Genomic DNA, 13,105 nt, shown 5'->3' on the forward strand with positions numbered 1-13,105 from the left:
CTAATTCAACAAATACCTTATCTATTGTAATATTTGAATCTGTATTCTATTTCAATTAATAAGTTCAAATCTAAGAATAAAATAAAATTCATAAATAAAATAAAATAAATCAAAGCCTTCTGAAATTACATGAAATAAATCAACAAATAAATGAAATGTAAAAAAATTGTTAAGGATGCAGATCTCAACAAATACATCAACAATTTAAGTTTTGATGTAAAGAATTCCTAAGAAGGGGTTAGGTTATTACTTTGACATACTCAAGCTATAAATATCTACCCAATATGGACAAGTTATTCTTTATCCATTTTTATGAAATTCGGCTTTGGTTGTCGTAGATCTTTTATGTCGCTTGCATACAATTTCTGCCCTTTCTGTCCTTCGTATTTCCATAAAAAAGAGGAGAATATTGTCAAAGTTGTTCAACAGTAACTTCTATAGTGACATCCACCCAAAAATCCAGAATTGGTCAGTGCAAATCACTGAGATACAAAAAAAATAAAAATGGATAACTCATCTGTTTTAGCAAATCAAATAGGTCTTCCTCCTATTTTAAATTGTCCCAAATAGATTATATTTCTGTTGCAATAGATCAATCAACTGTTGGGATAAATTATAACATGAGGAAGACCTGTATGATAATTTTCAATGGATGATCTATCTGTTGCAACATATGACTCATCTGTTTGGAAAAACTGAAATGGTAAAAAGTCTTAATTTAATTTGTCCCAATAGACGACCCATTCATTGTAGCAAATAGGTCATCTTTTGGTACAAATAAAAGCGGCATATAGAGCTATTTGATTTTCTAAAATAGACGAGACATATGTCGTAACAGGTTCTGTATCTGATGCAATAGGTTTGTCGACTGTTATAACAGATGTATATATCAATTTAATAATTTTCAGCAGATGTGTTATCTGTTGAAACAGATATGTGTATATTTTTTAGTTGGAACAGACGATATATATTCACCTTCTTTAGCTCATGCTTCTCTCCTTTGGCCATTGTACATTGCTTGATAGTGCACCACACGGACAAAGGAGTTGCAATTTTGCTTTTTTAGATTCTTGATAATGCCTTGAAAATTACTTTTCTTCTCCTCGTCGCCTTAATTTCAAATGGAGTGGATGGATATAAAATCCTCTTTAATGGAATAGCACCTCTATTAGATTTCAATTCCTTTACAGAAGCATTTAATGCATTAATAGCATTAATCGCTACATCATGTTTCGCCTTGCAATTTTGACATTTGCATGCAGAACATTTGTTAATAGAGGCAAAATCTGTATAACAAGTATGATCATACTCACAATAATTTATTTTAAAAACTATAAGAGGAGCACCATTAGCACCAACAATAGAACCACTACCACCACCAACAACTCCATCACCACTAAGACCATCAACAACAACAAGCCCACCATCCAAAATTATTTGTCTTGTGATGACTGTTGCTCTAAACAATTCCATTTTTATTCTGTCAATAACCTTAGGGTTCGATAAAGTTTGCATAGACTGTAAAGTAAGAAAAAATGGCAACTTCAATTCTCGATTGGTCGAAACAAGCGATGGATGCACAATCTAACATAAATCATTTCATATATTAGAATAAATATTAGATCAATCAAAAGAATCATTAATTAAAATAAAAATTTAATTATAATTATACTTACTACATCCTTTTGGGTATAGAAGAGATCTAGAAATTTTACAGTTTTATCAGTTTTTGCCGACAACCATCTCAATATTCTTGACAGAAAACTTTTTCCTGGTAGTTCACTTGTTGTCTCAAATAAGGAATAACTTTAAACACCCAAACCTATAAAATAATACCAATAAATTAAAATCATTATTGAATTAAAAAAAGAATCACATCATAATAAAAGAAACATTACCATGTAAGCTCATGGAAAGCCATATAAGTTGACTGTCTTTGGCATTAACGGAGTCAACAAATATTTGACAGTCATTTTGAAGCTTTCATTACCCCAAGGATAGCTGTTAAATGCCTCAATATCTCTGGAGAGCTTTATTAAACCAACACTTATGTTGTTGATAACGTCTCTCACCCAAAGAATATTATGTACAAACCAAACCAAGCACAATGATTGCTTGTGCTTTTTTGAAATTCTTTGACCTTTCAACGGTTTTATCAAATTTTTGTTTTTGAAGCTTGGATTAATAATGGACACCTGGTCATCACGATCACTCGACTTGCCTTTGCGTTTTTTGGGTATGAGAGGTATTTTTTTTGGTTAGAATAGTGTAAGACCCCTTAAAATCCTAAGCTTAATTCAGTCCATTAATGCTTACCAAGGGGTCCCAAACTTAGAAAATTCTAGCTAAGTTTTTAGACTTAGTTTATTTTTATCCTTCTAAAGTTAGCAATCTCATTTAGCGACGTTAAAGTCCTTTAAATGTCTATATATTAGTTAATTCATGATCAAGGATGTCAATAGGGATTTTTGAACGAGTTTTGGATTTTTCGGACCTCGTCTAGGCCAAGTTCTTCATAACAATGAGTCGACGCGATGTTGGTGCATCGTGTCGTCCATCGCATTGATAGATAAAATGTTCCTCATCTTAAAGTAATTTCCAGTAAACCAACACGATGTCAATACGACATGTTGGCTATCACATCGGTGCCAATGACGCTGTACGTCGACCAGTGCATCGGTATCCAATTTTTAGTCATTAAAACAGTTGCGACCCTAGGGTTATTTCAGTTTTTTTCCCATCCCTATATAGCCCTAAAACATGAGATTCAACCATTATTCACCAAAGTACACTTATTGTCTTTTAAATTCTCTCAAGAATAAGCATTAGGGTTCTTAGTTCAAAACTCGAAACTCAAGAATTTCACCATCAATCTTCTTAAAGTCAAGTATTAAGGTATGTTAGATGTTGATTCATAGGTCCCTTCCACCCATGAAGTTCAAAAATCCTTTTTCTAAATTCAAAGATTATATATTTATGAGTTTTCATAAATTATGTGAATTGATATTCATGTTCATATTGTTGTTGGGTGTTGATTCATGTCTTAGATTACAAGTTTCAAGATTTGATCCTAATAAGTGATGACTTACATAATGTTCATGATAAACCCTTAAATTTACAAGTGAGTTGATAATCCTAGTAGCCATGATGATTTAGATGTATTGATTGTTGTATGACCAGAGCATGCTCCCCATATGTTTGATAAAAGGCCTATGTGAATGAGATAAAGTCATTATAGCATGTTGACAAGAAATCTCCAATTATTTATAAGTTAATGCATGCCAAGTATTTGATGAAAGACCTTATTGAATGAATCATGAGACACTAATATGCTTCTCTATACATTTGCAAGTTTATAACTTTAAAGTGCTAGATGAAATGCCTCATTGATTGTATTGTGAATGATAGACCATTGTCATGCTTTATATTATCCATACTATCGAGTCCTTGGGGTATTTAATACCTGATAATTTAGATATGTACCTAGAGCCAGTGTCATTTTTAAGATAATCTCAGTCATGCCACAATCAGTAGAACTCGGTCAGTTACAGAACTTAGGATAACCTAGTAACTCAGTTCAGTTCAGTTAAATAGTACGATCAGTAACAGCTTAGTCAGCCCTAGTATAAACTAGGAAATCAGTCTTTAGTGTCTTTCAGCTGGGATTAGGATTCAGCACCGAGCGAGCCTAGGGATGGGGGCGCACCCATTAGTGAGAACTAGGTCCCTAGAAGAAATCCCTAAGTTTCAGAACTACGTAGCCAACATAGGAATAAAATGTCACCTGTTAGATAGGACTGACATACTCAGAGATCACCCACTAGTTTAGGACTGATCTCAGGGGTCACCCATTAGATTAGGACTGACTCTATATAAGTTTTTACCCGTGGAACAGTACTGACATCCTTCCAACTGAGGTTATAGGTTGGACCCCAATTAGTTCAGAAAGGGGCATGTCAGTTAGATGACTACCTCCCACAGTTTTAGTCTCAGTCTTCAGAATAGAACTTAAATCAGTATTACGGAAATTAGGACTGTTAGACACAGTCACTCAGCTTAGTAAAGAACTTAGATAGTTCTATAAATTCAAAGATCACCCGCTAGATAGGCTTGATCTCAGATTTAGTCAATCATTTTCATTATCGGTAGATTCAGAGATCACCCGCTAGATATGCGTGATATCAGCTTCAGTCAATCAGATATCAGTATCCGTAGACTTAGTTATCAGAAATCTAGTTATTAGAACTTAGTATACAGTGATACTAAGATTTTAATTATAGTTTATGCACTCATGTCTGCATTCTTACTTAGTTATGTTCACGTTACGTAGTTAGTTATAGTTCATGCATTTGAACCCTTGAATTCAGCCTTACCTCATCTAGTATACCAGTACATTCTCATGTATTGACGCAAAATTTTATCTTGCGCTATGGTGTCTTATACTATAGGTTTAGAATCATGGGATTCCGAGCACCATTAGCAGTTTAGATTCAGCCAGTAGCAGTAGACTTAGCAGTGAGTCCTCATCATTCAAGGATGTTCCTTATTTTATTATTGCATTAGATTTAGTATTTCAGTAGATGGAGTTAGTTGGGGGATTGTCCCATCAACTCCTTATTCAGACAGTTTAGAGGCTTTTTCAGACTAGAGTACTTTCAGACAATTATTTTAGTTTCGGTATTGTTATACTTTATTCAGTTTTATTTTAGTATTGAACCTTATGGAAAGTTTTCCACTACTTTTCCAGATTTTATAGTATATTATCAAGTGCTCAGTTATAGATATCAGTCATGGGTTAGCTTGTGGCTCTTTGGGGACATAATCACCGTGTAGCATCCGAGGTTTAGAATTTGGGGTGTTACAAATAGGTATAACTTGAGAAGGAGAAGGAGGATAATATTTTAGTCCAGTAACTATGACAAACTCCTTCTAACTAAAATAAAAAGGTATGTCACATTAATTTATCCACACTTCATCTATGTTATCTTTATTTTCATATATAAACCTACGCTTGAGAAGATCATACACCTTTTTTATTTGGAAACGAGCACTGTTGTCCTCTGATAAATCAAGCTATTGCCCAAAGCAGCTATCGCTAAAATAAGCATCCAATTTTTATTCTTGAAGTATTTTTCTGAAGGCATCGAAAGATTTTTCCATGGCTGACTTAACTACAAAATAACCCGTTAAATCTGTGGCACCATTGCACTGTATTCTCATAGGATAATGATCAATGCTGAAGGTTTTGAACAACTCTTCGGTGGAAGGGAAATTAGCATTTGGATCATCTCTTTTGAAATATTCCTCCTCCCCGTATTCATCATATTCTGCTCATGATTGAGATAACACTTGTAAAACAAGCTCATAGAGCGGTAGATGTAGCCTAGATGCTTCACTTGTTCATTTACTTGGACTTCATTTGGTTTCTGTTCTTTTGGGAGCCATATTATCTAAAATTAATAGGAACATAAAATAGATTATAGTTGATTAATGCATCGTTAAAAAAGGATAATAGTAAATCTAATATGTAAAATAATAAAATAACAGTTTCAACCGATCACACATCTATTACACCAGGTAGGTTATCTGTTGCACCAGATAACTAACCTGTTGCAATGGACAAGTAATCTGTTGTAATAATACAAAACATATCACTCATCTATGGAGACAAATGAATGGTTTGTGAAACAGATCATACATCTGTTGCAACATACGAATGATTTATTAGAACAGTTAATTAACCTGTTGCAATGGATGAGTAATCTATTGCAATAAAAATATCACCCATCTGTTGAGACAAATGAATGGTTTGTGCAACAGATCACACATCAATTGCAACATATAAGTGATTTATTAGAACAGTTATCAACGGTCAATATTATTTAGATTTCTTCCGAAAAAAGGTCTTTTATCGTGATAGATGAATGATTAGTTGGAAAAATCAAGTCTTGGACATGTCCTATTTGAATAGTTGATAGGAATTTATCCAATAGAAGGTTCATTTGTCGCATCATATGATTAATCTGCTGCATCAGATTTTTATCTGATGGTTCCTTCGTTGCATCAGATGGTTAATCTATTGCATCAGATTTTTAATCTGATGGTTACTATGTTGCATTAGATAGTAAATCTATTGCACCAGATGGTTAGTTTTTTGAAATATATGGTTAGCCTCTTGCATTAGATCGTTAATATGTTACATCATATTATTAATTTGTTGCATTAGATTTTTAATCCGATGGTTCCTTTGTTGCATTAGATGGTTAATCTGTTGCATCATATGCTTAATCTGTTGCATCAGTTGGTTAGTCTGTTGCATCTGTTCCATCTGTTGCATTAGATGATTAATCTGTTGTATCAGATGGTTAATCTGTTGCAACAGATGGTTAATCTATTGTAGAAAAAAATAGTAGCATGATTTTGTTCAATAGAACAACAACAATATCACCATTTTTACCAAGAATAAGAACAAATCAATCCAACAATGGGCACAACACGAAAAACACCAACATAGTTGTTTTGTTTGTATAAACACAAACAACAAAAATCAAACTTCAAAAAAAAAAAAAAATGTAACAAACAACAAAAAATCATAATTCAATCCGAAAAGAGAAAAGAAGAAGTACCAGAAATTAGGGTTTTATTCGGATAGCATTTCAAATTAAAGCAACTAATATTAAATTGTTAACCAATACTAGAAGAGAAGTTAGCTCAAGTTCCTCGTTTTCTTCAAAACTAAAAAGGCCACAATTTTTTACCTGTGAAAGAATAAAAGGGACGATGAAGAATTCGAAGCTATTGTGGCCGGAGAGTAAGAATGTCACATCAATTGATGGTTGAAAGTCGAAAAGGAACTCGAAGCCCAACTATTTATCGCCGGAGGTTGAAGTCGTCGGGAATTGAAAGAAAAAAATTGCAAAACTGTTGGTTGGGAGAAACTGTCTCGAGAGAGAGGAGAGACAATTGATTTGGAGAGGAGAGGGGTGCGAATTGATTTGTATTGTTGAAAATATTAGAACGTTTTGAAAATATTAATCGAGTTCACAATTAACGTAATCAAGTTTCCTAATTATGTTTGACCCTTTAAGTTAGTCAATGTACCAATCCTTCATTCAAGACTTAAATGACACCTTTCCTTCAATTTTCTCAACTAAGTTTGACTCTTTTATACTCTTTTTCCATTTGTAGATTAACTAATAAAGAGTCGAACTTATTCAAACTTCAAATAAGTCTGTCGCGACCAATATAAAACATTTTGGCGTATAAATGTGTGATTGGACTAAAAGACTACTAGAAAGCGTTTGACATCAGTAAATGTACTAATATGGCTGAACGTGATATTAAGTCTCAAATAACTACTATAACTTATGTAAATTTTTTCTTTCTTTGTGCCTTGATTTTCAGAAGGTTTGCATGTGGAATTATAGGTCTATCGAGATTAGTCCCTTGTGATTTTATGTCTACCTCGTGTCCTGAAAACATCTCCATTCACTATGTTTTCATACGATAAAAACTTAATTAATTTATGATATAACCATGATAAATTAGTCAATTTGGTGAAAACATCAATGTTGATAAGATTTTACCGAACTGATCAGTAAGTATCTAGAGGTCAATGTAGAACATGATCAAACCATCTCTTTGTTTTACTTTTACTATGTGCTCAATTTATTCTTCGCTTTTCAACTTCGCTCCTATAGTATGTAGATCTTACCTATATTATGTAGATCTTATGAAACAAAGTCCTTTCACGTGATCTAAGGTCTACGTATCACATTTATTTTTAACGTAATTAGCAAAACTCACCATGGTTTCACACATATAAGTCAGTGCATCTAAAAATCAACAAGAACATGACCATGTAGCCATAACACATGCATCATTGATTATCAAGAAAACACATAAGCTATATTATAGGATTGTACAATGTCTTCTTCATTCTGGCCTAAACTCATTTCCTTGAACAATAAGGTTACCTTTTCCAAGAAGCCGCGTAATCTCCATTAATCGCACTACAATATCTTCATCTTCTACTAAATCATTGAAAAAGTTCCCCAATTCTATTTCCATCCATTCATCGAATTTTTTCATGGACGTTTTACAGTGTGTTTGCGTCTCCTAACCTTTTTTTCGACCAGACTCTCGATGCTAGCTCGTTCCTCAGACTCTTGGTCTCTCACGCGATTCACAAATCTAACAAATGAATTAGCAATTTCTAGTCCTTCATGTCCCTCTACCAATTTGAACACTATATAAACAACATATTTGGTTCTTTCTGACAACATTTGTGTTCCAATCGTGCCTCGGATATCAAGCCAACTTACAGTCTTCAAATGAGCGACTTCTGAAAATCTACAAAATAAAATGTTGTCTCAATATCTATTTTTAAAAAGTTTAAACTACATATATCCTCAAAGAAAATAATTTTTGCACCATCATATCATAATTATCTGTTGTGATAGATAACCTATTTTATTACACATTTTAAAGAGGATAAACATGTAGATATTTCTTGGGTAGCGTGATTTTGTAACACAAATTATAGCGTTGACAGTAAGTGGTAGAGGCAAATTATCTATCGAAGAAATTCAGAAAACAACAAATGTAACTGTGCAATGAAGCCTAGGGAATTCAACATCTAATATACATACATAAACAAAAATGATCTTGTTATATATGCACCTTCTCAGCAAACCATGATCAGATCAGGCCGATAGTCTATTTAACTTAATGCTCGTTTTTTATTAGCAAAGTCACTTCTAATATACATACATATAAGAAATGGCATTTTTTTTATATGCACTTTTTCAGCGAACCAAGCTTGGATGAACTTCCTTCCGCTCCTTAGCCCCACTTACACATTGTTTGAATGGACGTCTTTCATGGTATAATGTGGTATGGTTACTAAGATAACCATGCTTGTTTGGATTGTTTCTAAATAGGCATAATACATAAATAAAACCTTTAACTTGACACCAAATTATAGCTATGACCTTTAACTTTACCAATGCACAAGTAGGCCCTTTAACTATACAAAAACTGAACAAAAAACACTCTAATCCTACGTAGCAAAATGCGTGTATACACTCAAAACCACACGCGCCAGATTTAAAATTGGAGTGTCTTTTTGTTCAACTTTTGGATACTTAAAGGGCCTATTTGTGCACAGACAAATTTAAAGGTCATACTTATAATGTGTCTTTTTATTAGGCGGCAACATCTGAATGGATTATTAATCCACGTTGGAGCGGTTGAGTTTCATGCATGTAAGTGGCAGAATTGGAGTGTTTTTGTTCAACTTTTATATAGTTAAAGGGCCTACTTGTGCACTGACAAAGTTAAATGTCATAATTATAATTTGGTGTCAAGTTAAAGATCTTGTTTATGCATTATGCCTTCTTAAAATGTATGGTATGATTTAATTTCATGGTTCGATAACCATGAAAACTCTCACATTATGCAACCATCGATTTGGTGATGTTCCATGTTTGCGTATTTTTTTTTTCCAATTATGCTCTTATTGGAGTATTATATAATTCTATTTTATCTTTTAGCCTATAGTTTTTTAACTCCACCTCCTTCCCCTCCCCCACCCCAAGAGTCACCCCTCCCTCTGCCGCAAAAAAAATATTTTTAAAATTTATTTTTTAAGAAATTATAAATTTTTTTCTTATCCCACCCCTACCTTAAACTCGACCCCACCCCTTACCAAAGCCCCACACCAATTTTTTTTTTAAAATTTATTATTTTAAAAAAATTCAAAACATTTTCTTACCCCATCCTCACCCACTCCTACCCCTCTCCCATCACTTACCAGACCCTTTACCGAACTAATTTTTTTAAAATTTTTTAATTTTTTTACCCCACCACCACGTCCGACTAGCCCCCCCTCCCCCATGCACCCACCCACAAAAGGGATATTTTTTATTTATTATTTACTCCCAAATATTTTATTTTTAATAAAAACTTCATAATTTGTTTCTTATCCCACCCCCTTATCCTATTCGTTCTCATTATTTTGTATTAAATATATACAAATATTTTTAAAAATATTTTCTATTTGCGTAACAAACATAAGAAAGTACGAGTAACTAATTAAGTAAGAAACAATTTGTTTTTCTAGATTTTTTTTGTATCCCATATTGAATTCACCTGTAGAATACACAAAAGATGCATTCAAACTTTGTACTTGTCGTTGGTGGTCACCTTTCAAAACACCAAAAGAAAATGAAATTGTTACTATAAAAAATGAATGCGATTATATTTATTTTGATCTACTCTTGTATTAATTTTGTTAAAATTTACTTGAATTTAACAACTTAATATATTTATATGGCATAATTTGTGACAGATTAGCAAGAAGAAAATTATTTTATTAACAATTATTAATAAGTTTAACATTTATAATAATTAAGTGCATTTTAGTAAACTCATTGATTACGATACAGTATCATACCATCAAACCAAAGAATAAAACTGCTATTAAACAACCATGAATGATATAGTCCATCCAAACATTATATGGAACTATACTGTATAGTATAATATCATACCATACAATGCCGTACATGATGAAACCATCGATAACCACCATCCAAACAAAATGTTGGGGCGATAGTGCTTAAAACTCGTTTTTGATAAGCAAACTCACATCTAATATACATACATATAAGATATGACCTTTTTATGCACTTTTTAAGCGAACCAGGCTCGGACGAACCTTCTTCCGCCCTTGGCTCCCGATAGTGTATATAACTCTAATAAATTCATTTTCGATTAGCAAATTCACTTCTAATATAGACCAATAAAATGACGAGAAATAAATAGAATAACCTGGAGTCGGGGTGAGATAGACATTCCCAATCCCATGGTGTATCAACTGTTAGCCCATATGTTATTGGGCCTTTAGTTTATGGACCTTTAGGTTATTGGCTATGTATATATATAGCCTACTTTTGTTTTAGTTAGTTTTTATGCTTTTCAGATTATATTGTAAACCTTAGCCTTTCTTTCTTTCAATAAAGTTCTATTAACATGGTATCAAAGCTAGTTTGATCCATGTCCTTTGATTTGTTGGTTGAAGATTTTGTAGCAGGCACCTACTGCGCGGATCGAACTCCGCGGTGAGTTCGCTGGGGGGTACGGGGGTTCGGGAGCCCCGAATTTTTGAGGTGCTGCTGTATTCGTTTGCTGTCTGGTATTGTTCGTCTTTCGTTCTTTTGCTTGCTGCCATTGTTGTTCGTTCGGAATTGTTCAACCTAGGGTTTTGCATCTTTTTGTTTTTTTGAATTGTTTGTGTGTTGCTGTGTTTACAATGACTGGAAAGGATGATTCTCTCCAGTCCATTAGTACTCAATTAGATGGTAAGAACTATGCCTATTGGAGTTATGTCATGAAGAATTTTCTTCGTGGGAAGAATATGTGGGGTTATATCACTGGAGTAAAACTAAGACCTATCGATGATAAAACTGAAAATTTTGATTTGTTGGTGGACTTATGGGAAACTAATAACTCCAAGATTATCACTTGGATCAACAATTCTGTAACTCAGTCAATTGGTATGCAATTGGCTAAGTATGACACAACAAAGGAGGTCTGGGATCATTTGGAAAGACTGTACACTCAGTCTAATTTTGCTAAGCAGTACCAGTTGGAGTATGATATCCGTGCTCTTCAACAGCATGATCTCAGTATTCAAGATTTTTATGCTGCCATGTCGGATTTGTGGGATCAATTGGCACTTACTGAATCTGCAGAGTTAAAAGGTTTTGGGCCGTACATTGCTAGACGAGAAGAGCAACGCTTGGTTCAGTTTTTGATGGCACTACGTTCTGACTTTGAGGGCCTACGTGGAACAATCCTTCATCGATCTCCCCTCCCTACTGTTGATTCTGTGGTTCATGAACTGATTGCAGAGGAGACTCGTATCAAGTCTCAAGTGGATAAAGGGTCTAAAGTAACTACTACTCCTGTCGTGTTTGCTGCTTCAACTGATCAGTCTAGGCCACCACGTACTCAGACTCGACAATCTCCTAACGTTGCATTTGATGAGTGTGCATTCTGCAAACAGAAAAATCATTGGAAGGCTCAGTGTCCGTTGTTACTTAACAAGGTCAAACAACCTCAATCTGGGCAGCAACAGAAATATGGGCAGCAAAAGTCTCCGTCACGCTCCTCTGGTGCTCCTCCATGGTCATCTCGTCCTCCACAGTTCGCTGCTGCTGCACCATCTGTAGATGTTGAGTCTGTTAGCACTATGCCACCTTCTGCGTTGGATCCCCAGGTTTTCGAACAGTTCAGACAGTTCTTCGTTTCTAATCCTACGGCCATGTCAGCATCTATGTCTCATTCGGGTTCAGTTTCTTCTAGTACCTCAGGTATTCCTTCCTCCTTGTGGATATTGGATTCTGGTGCGTCTCATCACATGTCCCCTCATTTGTCATCGTTTGGTTCTTTGTCACCCATTTCACCAATCTCTGTTATGTCCGCGAGTGCTGTACCTATGTCAGTCGAGGGTGTTGGTTCTGTTACTACCCCTCACATTGTCCTCTCTGATGTTTATTACATTCCTAAACTTGCTTTAAATCTTGTTTCGGTCAGTCAATTGTGTAAGGCTGGTAATTGGGTGTTTTTTTCTGATTCTGTTTGTGTTATACAGGACCAACACACTCAGAGGGTGATTGGGACCGGCCATAGGTTGGGGGAACTCTATGTCTTGGAGAATCTCAAAGTGTCTGCAGTTGCTGCCTCTAGCATAGATTTATCTTCTTTTCGTTTGAGTCCTTTGTCTTCTCAGTTTTATCTTTGGCATTCCAGATTAGGACATGTGTCAGTTTCACGTTTACGTTTTTTGGTCTCTAGTGGTGCTTTGGGTCATGTGAACACTAGTGATATTTCAGATTGTAGTGGTTGTAAACTGGCAAAATTTTCTGCCTTACCGTTTAATAAAAGTGTGTCTTATTCTGTTGCTCCTTTTGATATTATTCATTCTGATGTATGGGGACCAGCGCCAGTATCCACTAAGGGTGGATCGACCTATTATGTTTCGTTTATAGATTACTATACTCGTTATACCTGGGTGTATCTTATGAAACGCAGATCTGAT

At 34.5% G+C, this 13,105-nt stretch overlaps 1 pseudogene; it reads right to left on the bottom strand.

Annotated features, from left to right (window-relative positions):
- Nucleotides 1-7,935: 7,935 nt before the first annotated feature.
- Nucleotides 7,936-13,105, bottom strand: part of LOC107848927 — a 121,429-nt pseudogene continuing 116,259 nt past the window's right edge.

Source organism: Capsicum annuum, chromosome 12, assembly GCF_002878395.1.
Source record: "Capsicum annuum cultivar UCD-10X-F1 chromosome 12, UCD10Xv1.1, whole genome shotgun sequence".
NCBI classification, from domain to species: Eukaryota; Viridiplantae; Streptophyta; class Magnoliopsida; order Solanales; family Solanaceae; genus Capsicum; species Capsicum annuum.